Raw genomic sequence first — 12,759 nt, 5'->3', positions numbered from 1 at the left:
ACTGGTAGTGAATGATAACTTAGTGGTAATGGGAGATCCTGAAGTCTCCTGAATCATCAAAGACAGGTCACATTGTGTTCAGTGCTACTTTAGCCTTTTGAGCATGTTTTATTGTAAAGAGTTCCTAAAAGCCAGCCACTCCTTGAAAGATAAGGTACCTGGTGATTTACTGCTGAGTCACTGACCGAGATTCTTTAAAAATGCAATTTTCCCAGCCCCACTTCCTGGAGATTTTGATTGGGTGGGTAAGTGATGACCAGGGAACTACCTTTTATTTTTTTCAATTTTATAATTTATTATTACTAGTATGAGGCCATACCCCATGGACATTTTATTTTTGTTATTTATTTTTATTTTATTTTATTTTGAGACGGAGTCTTGCTCTGTCACTCAGGCTGGAGTGCAGTGGCATGATCTCGGCCCACTGCAACCTCTGTCTCCTGGTTCAAGCAATTCTCCTATCTCAGCCTCCCGAGTAGCTGGGATTACAGGCGCCCACCACCACACCCAGCTAATTTTTGCATTTTTAGTAGAGAGAGGTTTCACCACATTGGCCAGGCTGATCTTGAACTCCTGGCCTCATGCGATCCGCCCACCTCAGCCTCCCAAAGTGCTGGGATGATAGGTGTGAGTCACTGTGCCCAGCGTGTGTGTTTATTTTTGAGACGGTCTCAGCTCTGTCATCCAGGCTGGAGTGCAGTGATGTGATCTCGGCTCACTGTAACTCCGCCTCCCAGGTTCAAGTGATTCGCCTGCCTCAGCCACCCAAGTAGCTGGGACCACAGATGCGTGTCACCACACCTGGCTAATTTTTGCATTTTTAGTAGAGACGGGATTTTACTGTGTTGACCAGGCTGGTCTCAAACTCTTGACCTCAGGTGATCTGCCCGCCTTGGCCTCCCAAAGTGTTGGGATTACAGGTGTGAGCCACTGCATCCGGCTGGAAGCTAGCTTTAAAAAATCTCCCTTGCATCTAGTATTTTCAGAAAGCTCCCCAAGTGCTTTTTATTTATTTATTTTTTTGAGATGGAGCCTCGCTCTGTCACCCAGGCTAGAGTGCGTGGCATGATCTCGGCTCACCGCAACCTCTGCCTCCTGGGTTCAAGTGATTCTCCTGCCTCCGTCTCCCGAGTAGCTGGGATTACAGGCACATGCCACTGTGCCTGGCTAATTTTTGTATTTTTAGCAGAGGTGGGGTTTCACCCTGTTGGCCAGGCTGATATCAAACTCCTGACCTCAGGTGATCTGCCTGCCTCGACCTCCCAAAGTGCTGAGATTACAGACTTGAGTCATTGACCCACTGCACCTGGTTTCCCAAGTGCTTTTAATGTGCAGTCAAGTTTGGGAACCACTGTTTTTTGCAGTGGTAGCCTTTTTAAGGTTGGGGGGGCATTATCTCCTATACATCAAGCCCCATGGAACTTTGAAACTTGGGGTTCACTTTTCTTCCCTTTTCTTTCTCTCTTTTTTTTTGTGACAGCTCTGTCACTCAGGCTGGAGTGCAGTGGTGTGGTCTCGGCTCACTGCAACCTCTGCCTCCTGCATTCAAGCAGTTCTCCTGCCTCAGCCTCCCAAGTAGCTGGGACTACAGATGTGTGCCACCACGTCCAGCTGATTTTTTTATTTTTAGTAGGGACAGGGTTTTACCATGTTGGTCATGCTGGTCTCAAACTACTGACCTCAAATGATCTGCCCACCTCAGCCTCCCAAAGTGTTGGGATTACAGGTGTGAGCCACCGTGCCTGGTCCTCCTTTTCTTTTTTTAATTTTTAGATTGAAATTACTATGCACATTGAAACTCCTTATAAATTGGTAGTCCCTCTAATAGAATCATTATGCTATCCAGGATGTTTGATTTGCTAGAATAGCCCATTTCCTAGTCATGACAGATAACAAAGAGCTTTTATAACTTTTATGTAAATTACTTTACAATGAGGCCCCCTCTGCTGTATTATCTATCAGGAGTCATGAGGGAGGGTTTTTGGTGAAAGTAGCTTCCTTTATCTTATGAGTGGACAAATGAATGATAATGTGGAAACAACTAGAGGTCTGAATAGGTAGTTGAATCTAGTTATGATAATCAGTGTTGGACGGGAGAGATGCCTGGGAATTCTCTGTATGTTGAATTTTAGAATGAAGTCAGTTTGCCTGTTTTATTTCTACACAGCTGAAGCCTTTATTGAAAATAATAGGTGCGTAACAAATAGTTAATAAAATTTAGTCGTCAGCAGTGTGTTGAGTTCATGGGAGGAAGAATAATTGCTGAAATATAGAACCATTTGATTTAAAACAGATTCAGGCACTAGATACGTTAGGGAATAGACAAGCCTGGTTTTGAACTCTGACTCCCCCACTTCCTGGCTGTGCTACCTTAGGCAAATTACTTTACTTCTGTGAGCTTCATTTTTTTCATCTGCAAGATGAAAATACCTGGTAGGATTGTTATGTGGATTAAAAGGGGGAAAATATGCATAGGATTAAAAGAGAGAAAAATATGTTTTTTGTACATTGTAGGCAACTCAATAAACGTCCCTTCTCCCACTTCCTCACACAATTTTTATTCTGTAGACTTAAGATGCTTTTCTAAATCCAGCTTTCTCTGTATCTTTTTCCAGGAATATTTACTCAGTCAGCTCTTTTAGAAAATGTATGAAAGAGTGAGGACTAAAGTGAAGAACCAGAGAATGTGGGTAAAAAGAATGAGTCACAGGACAATTAGCAACACTTTAAACAATTTTTTAGAATGAGTGGAGTGTTGGCATGTGCCCAGAGTTACTATCTGCAGGAATAAATGAATAACATTACCCAAATTCTGCCATCTGTATTTGGACAGTAGCCCAGATTAGGCTAGGAGCCTTTGAGGGTGGCCCCATTAAGTAGCACCTGATATCCATTTCTTTCATTATCTTCTTTTCTCCCTTTTGGTCTTTGTTTCTCGTTCCCTCTCTCCTCCTTTTCCCTCTTTAAAGCTGCCCTTCCTTTCGACTTGCCAATCATCATCATAGACGCAGGCCCAGTCCCTGGAACTTGAGGCTAAAAGAGGTTTCTGGTTGCTAACACCTGTCTCCTAGCTAAATGAATAAGCTCTTTTGTGGACAGGATGTTAAAAAAGCTGATTAGTACAATACCAGCTTAAAGGGCCTATTAATGATACAGCATATGTAAATCACAGTGATTTAAAGCCATTTTAGAGGTGAACTTCTTATATATTTATTTTCTATATTGAAATATGATGTCAGTTGAATTTTTACATCTAAATCATGAATCTGTTTACTGCCTAAACAGACTAATTTCTGTCACATTGATTGGGAATCATTTATATTCTAAAGAAGTTTCTACCCTTAGGGGCCTTTGTATTGTTTGGCAAATGTCTAAGTAGTGTGTAATACAATCAAAGTTTTGTTCACTGCACTGCTGCCATAACTAGTTTAATTTCTGCTCCTTATATATTTCTGTTGGCAGCTAGAAAATTAAAGTACTAGATGTTCCATAAAACTGATTTTTTGAGGGGTGATTTTACTGTCAGTTGAATGGACTTAGGCCCCAGGGTACATTTTTCAAGATGTCTTATTCAACTTTCCTGTAATAGTCTCTCTCTCTTTATAGAATTAATGTGTTAGACACATAATTGGCTGTTTAAGCATTCAGAAGAGACAATGTTTGACCTTTTACCCAGAGATTATTTTTTTCTACATCTCTTTTGAGGAAATGTGTGTTATTTTTGGAAACTCCTAAGTGTATTACAGTTACGCTAGCACGTGAATTTTTGCAAAGACTAGAGAATGAACAACTCCCAAATCGTTCTATTCTTTTTAGATCATAGTATTTCCAACCTGATGTGAAAGTAGAAAGGCTGTGATGTGATGCCTGGTAAATCCTCCTCATAATTTTTCTGTATGTTTCACAGAAATGGCTTTAGCCTTCAGGAACTGAAGTTACTCTCAAGAAGACTTTATATTTAATTACTCAAATCCACACTTAATTTCCTACAAGGTTCTTGGAGAGACATTGACTAGGCTGCTGATTTCATGGAGTTATGACCTACACAGGTTTTTATCTCTGTTAAAGCTACTAACCCCCCTTTGTTTTAGGTTGAAAAGTGACCTTGGTCTGGTAATTTCTTCATTGTCCTCTCCTCTAAAAAGACAGCAAAACCTTCTTGCTCTCTCAGCAGCGTTTTTCAACTGCTACTACTGCCATGTGCTGAATTTGAATTTGAGCACACTTCAGTGTATGATTTTGTTGAGCTAATGTTATCTGACTTTTTAAAGCTGCCGCTCTGCAATGCTACAGTTAAACCTACATCTTCTGTTTTCATGTTCACATGCCTTTTCTAGAATCGCAGATAAAAATATGTTTTCATTATCTCTGGGTTGTGGAGTGTTCCCGGGACAGTCACTTGTTTCTACCAGTGGCTAGTTCTTTTTTTTTTTTTTTTTTTTTTTTTTTTTTTTTTTTTTTTTTTTTTTTGAGACGGAGTCTCGCTCTGTCGCCCAGGCTGGAGTGCAGTGGCCGGATCTCAGCTCACTGCAAGCTCCGCCTCCTGGGTTCACGCCATTCTCCTGCCTCAGCCTCCCGAGTAGCTGGGACTACAGGCGCCCGCTAACACGCCCGGCTAATTTTTTGTATTTTAGTAGAGACGGGGTTTCACCGTGTTAGCCAGGATGGTCTCGATCTCCTGACCTTGTGATCCGCCCGTCTCAGCCTCCCAAAGTGCTGGGATTACAGGCTTGAGCCACCGCGCCCGGCCACCAGTGGCTAGTTCTAAGAGTAGGGGAAATCCACATGGATCTGAACTACTTCCAGCCAGTATGATCTGCTGAAACGTTTTAACTGTCTTGATCCTTTTTAAAGAAATGATGCCTAGTCATCTTGAAACTTACAGGAAGTTAGGCCAAATGGAGGCTCTGCTGGCTTCTGAGTGGTTAAATGCAACTTATTAGTAATCAACACCGTTGTTTATTTGCAACTGCTGGATTATGTTAAAAGATTTGAAAGGAAAAAAAGCTTTACTTAAGTAAATAGTGCATCCTCGTCTCCCACCTCACCCTCTTCTTGTTTTACTCTGCATTTGCTTTGGAAAATCTTTCCAGTCTTGGTACTGAGCACGTGTGTATAGTCTTAGGGCAATTGAATCAGTGTATTTTATCCTAAAACATACGAGAAACTATGTGCCCTACCCTCTGCATTTTCTGCTAATCCTCCCATGCTTTTTTACTTTCGTAATGATTAAGATATCTGCCTGAGAAATAACCAAACTTCATCCTCTATCGACTTCCAACCCTCTTCTAGGTCTTGTGTCAGTAGATGCATAACCAATTGCAGTTGGGTTGGATTGTACTGTCTTCAGTATGCTAATTATTAATTTATATGGTGTGGAAGATCAACCAGAGCATATGCTTCATTCTAAAATGCTGGGCAAAGGAATGTTCTAATTTGGGGAGGGAGGAAGGAGTGTTTTCTAGCCTTAGCAGGAGTCGGTCTGCTGAAATTCAGCTAGTTTGAGGAATCTGGATTTTTATCAAGGAGTGGAGAGGAACAGTTAGGGGCTAAAATTATGTGCAAGCAGGAGTGGGAAGGAATAATTTAGGAGATGAGGACTTTCCCAGTCCGCAGTGGAAAATTCCTAATCTTTCACATTCTCTTATGTTTGTCTACTTATCATATGCTGATGGAAGAGCTTGCGTAATCATTCTATGCCAGAGCTAAAGTATACCTTAGCCATTGTTTACTGAGAGGGTGGGAAGAGGGATGTTAGAATATTCTCAGCTTGTCAAAGGGCATTCCACCTTCCTGTGTATCCTTGGCCATATGGTTGAATCTAGCACTTCAGATGATTCTGAATCATCCCCACCACTCCCATTGATCTAGTTCAGTGTTTCCCAACTCTGAAATGTTGACGCAGTTAGAGACCAGCAGCTTGAGGAATACTGACTGTGAACCTACCAATTAATGGGGGACATTAAAATGATAGTAGTTCTGCAGCTCCACCTCTAGATGATCTTCATCAGATTCCTGAATTGCATTTACTTGATAAAATCTTCTCCACAGCACATCAACATGTCTCTTGCACTACCCAAAAGCAGTATTAAAAAGGAAAATATGTTGGCAATTACTAACTAATTTGGTTTTTATTTGAGATATAGGCTATCTATAACTGCATTGTTATTTGTGGAAATGCTAGCACAAAGCAGACTGAAATCTTTCTCCTTATATTGTCATTTTAGAAACAACACAAACAGGTCGGGCGGTGGCTCATGCCTGTGATCCCAGCACTTTGGTAGGCTGAGGTGGGTGAATCACTTGGGTTCAGGAGTTGGAGATCAGCCTGGCCAGCAGGGTGAAACCCTCATCTCTACTAAAAATACAAAAATTTGCCAGACATGGTGGTGCATGCCTGTAATCCCAGGAACACAAACATAAAAATAAGCTTCTAGTTTTATTTGGGAGGGATCGATATACTGTATTCGAGTTCTGAATATCATGTCAGGAAAGCAGTTTTTGATGCCACTGATTAAATGTTTGTGTGTTTTGACAGTTGGTCCTTTCCTATCAAACATCACTTTTTTTTTTTTTCTTTTTTTTGAGAGTCTCACTCTGTCACCCAGGCTGGAGTGCAGTGGTGCCATCTCGGTTCACTGCAACCTCTGCCTCCCGGGTTCATGTGATTCTCCCATCTCAGCCTCCCGAGTAGCTGGGAACACAGATGCACGCCACCACATCCAGCTAATTTTTGTAATTTTTGTAGAGATGGAGTTTCATCATGTTGGCCAGGCTGGTGTCGAACTCCTGACCTAAAGCGATCTGTCTGCCTCAGCCTCCCAAAGTGTTGGGATAAGTGCTGGGATTACAGATGTGAGCCTCTGCACCCGGCCTATCACTTTTTAAGATGGGGAAAAAATGGAAATTTCCTGTTATATATATTACACATATTATGAAAGCATATTAAAATGTATTTTCTGGGCCAGGCGTGGTGGCTCATGCCTGTAATTCTGGCACTTTGGGAGGCCAAGGCAGGCAGATCACTTGAGTCCAGGAGATCAAGGCCAGCCTGGGCAACATAGCAAAACCTTGTCTCCAAAAAAATACAAAAAATTAGCTAGATGTGGTGGTGTGCACCTGCAATCTCAGCTACTCAGGAGTCTGAGCTGGGAGGATTGCTTGAGTCCGGGAGTTTGAGGTTATGAACTTTGGTTGCACAACTGTACTCCAGCGTGGACAACAGAGTGACACCCTGTCTCCAGAAAAAAATAATAAAAATCAAATAACTTCTTTATTGGAGATTACATACAAATTGTGACCTTTTTTTTTTTTTTCCTAAAGTCTTTAGTAAGGTTATATGTTTACTGCAATAGATCTTAAATTTTAGTATGGATCAAAAATCTCCTAGGTGCTTGTAGAAAATAGATTCCTGGTTCCTAGCCCACTCCTACAGAATCAAAGTGTTTGGGATAGAGATGTGGGATTCTAATGTAGCTTATCTGCAGACCCCACTTGGAGAAAGAATTTCTGTGAGAAAGAACCACACATTAAGAAAAAAAAAAAAAAAAAAGATTGAGAATTGCTATTATTTTGCAGAAGAGGAATTTAAAGTGCAGAACAGTCAAGAGACTCAGACTTACCTAGGATATCCAGCTAGTTATTTGGCTCTTGCAAACCAGAAGTTAGGTTGGCTGACTACTGTGGATTGGCGCTCTTTCCATTAGATTATAGTCTGGAGTTTGCAATCTTTTGGCCTCCCTGGGCCACACTGAAGGAAGAAGAATTGTCTTGGGCCACACATAAAATACACTGACACTAATGATAGCTGATGAAAGTTTATGAATTTGTGTTGGGCCCAGAGGCCGTAGGTTGATCAAGCTTGGATTATACCATGGTGCCTCCTTGCTGGTTTATCTAATTGCCTTTAAATCAGAAGCTATAAGATAATGAGGGCAAAGGTACTTTGATTCTTTCAGAACAATGATGACTGAATTGGCACTTCATAGTGTGAGAAGATTGTGCTTCTTAAACTATCTGTGGTGAAGGACCAGCTTTATAAGGGTTTCCCTCCACCCCTAATCTGTTGCCAACCAATAATTTTGTAAAGTACAAGAAAAATGAATCACCGGAAAAATCATGCACTTGGATGTCACAGCAATGTCAAGTGCTGGAAAAGTTTCTAAATGCTTACTGTGATTTTCTGTGTTTACGTTGACATGAATGGGCCTCCAGCAGTCTGACACATACACACTTTGAATAGCATTGTTCTGGGTGGTTCTTAGGACATCTTAGGAACTTGATATCAGAGGTCCTTGATCATTTTCTTCCTCATCCCACCTGTAACTCAAGCTACCATCTGATAACTCCCATTCCTACCTAGGGAGAGAGGTTTCATGACTTAGTGATTTCCTAGGTCAGAATCAAAGTTGATAATACTAGGGATCAGTTAAGGAACATTTACCTTTAATATATTTAACTAATTTTTACTTTTTTAAACCAGAACATTTATTGCATGACTATTTGTTGAAATTCTGAAGGTAAACTGGGTGCTGCAGCAGCTACCCTCTTGGGTTTAGGTGGTGTTCTTTCACAGAATCCATGCCTGAATCTGCTGTATACAACTTTTAAGTGCCTCATTTGACCAGTTCCAGTGGTATTTTGTCTTTTAGCCTCGGCACTCCAGTTATACTTCCTCTTGTGCTTGGCAGCATAGCCACATTTGCCACAGGTCGACTTCTGAAGGTGTTAGGCCTTGTTGTGTCTTATTGCGACGCTTTCCAAACGATGATGTTCCCTTCATCATCTTGTTTCTGTTGCTGTTTTTATCATTAGTATTATTATTTGAGACGAAGTTTCATTCTTGTTGCCCAGGGTGGAGTACAATGGCACCATCTCGGCTCACCGCAACCTCCGCCTCCCGGGTTCAAGCAATTCTCCTGCCTCAGCCTCCTGAGTAGCTGGGATTATAGGCATGCGCCACCATACCCGGCTAATTTTGTATTTTTAGTAGATGGGGTTTCTTCATGTTGGTCAGGCTGGTCCTGAACTCCCGAACTCAGGTGATCCACCCGCCTTGGCCTCCCAAAGTGCTGCAGTTACAGGCGTGAGTCACCACGCTTGGCCTTTTTACTATTATTTTTAAAATTACTGCTCCTTGCAGAGCAGGGCTACCCTATAGGCAATGTGTCCACAGTAGCCAAGCTTTAGTATATTGAAGAGTAAATTGAGGCCGGGCATGGTGGCTCATGCCTATAATCCCAACACTTTGGGAGGCCTGAGGTGGGTGGCTCACTTGAGGTCAGGAATTCGAGACCAGCCTGGCCAACATGGTGAAACTCCATCTCTACTAAAAATACAAAAATTAGCCGGTGTGGTGGCACGCACCTGTAGTCCCAGCTACTCGAGAGGCTGAGGCAGGAGAATCCCTTCAACATGGGAGGCAGAGATTGCAGTGAGCCAAGATCATGCCACTGCACTCCAACCTGGGAGACCTGTCTCCAAAAAAAAAAAAAAAAAGGATAAATTGATAGAATTTGCATTGGGTAGTTGTATTGGGAGGCATGTTCCCCTCTTTTGACTAAATACTGGAAAGGAGTTTCTAACTTCTTGGCCTGTAACTTAACTCAGAGTTGAGATGCTTAAAGATGGGAGACAGAAAATAAAATTTAGGGGTGTGCAATTTCTTTGAGACACTTTTGTGTTTGCTTTTTAGAAGCCTTTTGTGAATAGTCTATGAGGATGCATTATTAGTTTTTGTGGTTATAATGTCAAAATTAGTGTTGATTTGGAGCAGGCGGGCAAATCTCTCCATGCATGCTTTTCGTTCTGGTTTAATTGCTTAGCTGGATGAAATGTCAAACTTGATAGATTATTGGAGCTGTTATTTTGGTAGTTAAACAATAATGAAACTGTTTGAATGTTTTCGGAGAACACTGCTTCCTGTGTATGGACTTTGCACTGGAGAAAGTTTCAATTGTTCACAAGCAATACTGGTTAGAAAATGCAGCTTCTGTGGCTCCTAACACAGCTGTCTAAATTACTAGCTATATGGGGGCCTTTGGACGAGCACTGCTTAACACTTTTGGAAACAATTTGTTTCTGTTTCCAAAAATGTCCATGGTCGTTCCCTGAATAGTTGACAAAACTAGAAGTGGGAGAAAGCTATTGCATGTGTCTAGGTTATGACAGTCAAGTGTTTTTTCTTTAAGCATCTCTAGAACAAATTTACCTTTTTAATTAAGGATGAGAGGTTTATGGAAATGTAGCAGCCCCCTGGACCTTTCTTTTCTCCTTGATGACTATTCAGCAGGGTAGCATGTTGTTAGCTTGTGTGCCAGCTTACAGAGGGCTTGAGTTATTATAACCTTAATTAGGAAAGAGGGATGGGGAACAGGAGCGAGAGGATGGATGTTTTTGAAAGTCCCTCTGCCTGCTATGTGAAATCTTGAATTTTCACTTTGAACTTCACTGTTGTTTGGTGACAGATGTTATAAAACTGTCTCTACAAACAATCCCGTTTCCTATTGAAATTGTGTGTTGGCCACAGGAGCTAGGGAAGCAATGGGCATGCTCAGCAGGATTTGTTTCCCTCATTCCACTGTGTCAGATGATGCTTTTTCTGAATGAAATTGGTAGCATTCTTCAGTGGGAGTTAGGGGAAGGCAGCTTCTTGTCTAAAAGTATGGGAGACTTTGTGTAAGACTTGTCAAAAGACTGACACTTCTTTTGCTGTGTGATACTTCTCTTTGTGCCATAGTTTACCTTTATGAAAATTACCAACAGTTATTATGTGCTCTCCAGGTGCCAGGGACTTTGCTATATTAACATGTTTAATTCTCCCAACCATCCTATGAGGTGTGTAGGTGTTCTGTGTTCCACAGATGTGAAAATGCCGCACAGAGAAATTAAAGGGGGCCCAAAGCCACACAGTGTTGGAACCGAAGCATTCCAGCTGTAAAGGTTGAGCTGTCAACTACCGGGTGGCAGCTGCCTCACACTCCATCAGGATGATTACCTTTTGAATAAGTCTTTACAATTATGTGGGCTGCAGAAGTAACCAGTCCCGAATGAATGAACTCTCACTGCAATTTTAGCTCAGCAGACAGTGCCTGCTCTCAGAAACATCCAAAAACCACAGCAGTTAGACAAATAAGTTGTGAAAGATGTGGTTTCCAGGTAAGATATGTGACAGGCTTCTTACTGCAAATAGTTTTTCTTACAAAAGAAGAAAGACTGGTGGGAGAGATGGTGGAAAAATGAAAACAATCCTTCTTCTATGATTCTCTGGGCCCATCTTCACAGGACTTCATATGTAGTGAAGGCAGAATGTTTGCTTCAAGCCCAGATAACCAGCTTTTACTTTCTACACTGACTCAGGCTTCTTCCTGAAAATGGTGTTTCACCATTATTCCACTAACACCACTTTTTAATTCTTAAATAGTTTTTTATTCATAAAGCTATTCTTTTTTAATGGGCCTACTTGTGTGGAATATGATTTACAAATGATATTAGCAGTACTTGTTAATTGTTTTATTAGTTTTAGTTTTGCTAGTGCTGAAGGATGTTTTATAGTTTATTCTAAAATTGTAAACGTTTTTGATATATAAGTCAGTTTCCCTTAAGAGCACATTTGGCTAAATAAATAAAGCATTGGGTTAGAGAAGAGTTCACTGGTGGTTATTTTTTATGTTTTTGTGTGTGTGTGTGTTGGGGTGGGGGTCTTCCTGTTTGTCAGTAGGCCTTCCCAATGAATTGAATTCTTCATAAGATACATAGATGTTAGTGCCCCATAGGGCCTCATCTTGTAAGCGATGTTAGTGGAATAAACGGTGATATACCATTTTCAGTAAGAAGCCTGAGTCAGTGTAGAAAGTAAAAGTTGGTTATCTGTGCTTGAGACAAATATTCTGCCTTCACTACATATGAAGTCCTGTGAAGATGGGCCCAGAGAATCATAGAAGAAGGATTGTTTTCATTTTTCCACCATCTCTCCCACCAGTCTTTCTTCTTTTGTAAGAAAAACTATTTGCAGTAAGAAGCCTGTCACATATCTTACCTGGAAACCACATCTTTCACAACTTATTTGTCTAACTGCTGTGGTTTTTGAATGTTTCTGATAGCAGGCACTGTCTGCTGAGCTAAAATTGCAGTGAGAGTTCATTCATTCGGGACTGGTTACTTCTGCAGCCTTCTGGCCCATTACTCATGGCTTTGGTGAGGCTTGATAAAAATATTGTGATGGATGGGGCACAGGTAGTGCCTGAATGTATTTCAGGTAGTTAGGCCAACAACCAATCTATGCTTAAATAATCATCTCTCCTGCATAGTAGAGACTGCAAAAGAGTACGAAACATGCTATACTTTATAAACTTTTTGCCTTTTTTAGTTCCCCATAGTGGCTGGACAGTTGACTGAATAATTGTACTTTTTTTTTGAGATGGAGTTTCACTCTTGTTGCTCAAGCTGGAGTGAAATGGCACGATCTCAGCTCACTGCAACCTCTGCCTCCCGGGTTCAAGCGATTCTCCTGCCTCAGCCTCCTGAGTAGCTGGGATTACAGATGCACACTACCACGCCTGGCTAATTTTGTATTTTTAGTAGAGACGGGGTTTCTCCATGTTGGTGAGGCTGGTCTTGAACTCTCAACCTCAGGTGATCCACCTGGCTCGGCCTCGCAAAGTGCTGGGATTACAGGCGTGAGCCACCACGCCCGGCCACTTTTTTTTTTATACTTTATTTTTAGGTAATTAAAGATTCACAGGAAGTTGCAAATACACT

General features: G+C 41.4%; 1 protein-coding gene and 1 pseudogene across 4 annotated transcripts in view; one reads left to right on the top strand and one right to left on the bottom strand.

The window, feature by feature from the left end:
• The window catches only part of RFFL (ring finger and FYVE like domain containing E3 ubiquitin protein ligase), an 82,076-nt gene that overhangs the window by 4,356 nt on the left and 64,961 nt on the right, over nt 1-12,759 (top strand). The window lies entirely within an intron of this gene.
• On the bottom strand, nt 8,488-8,785 carry LOC116418493 (annotated as a pseudogene).

This window comes from Piliocolobus tephrosceles, chromosome 16 (assembly GCF_002776525.5).
Source record: "Piliocolobus tephrosceles isolate RC106 chromosome 16, ASM277652v3, whole genome shotgun sequence".
Taxonomy (NCBI): Eukaryota; Metazoa; Chordata; class Mammalia; order Primates; family Cercopithecidae; genus Piliocolobus; species Piliocolobus tephrosceles.
The sequence above is the reverse complement of the archived record's forward strand: the minus strand, read 5'-3'. Positions and strand labels throughout refer to the sequence as shown.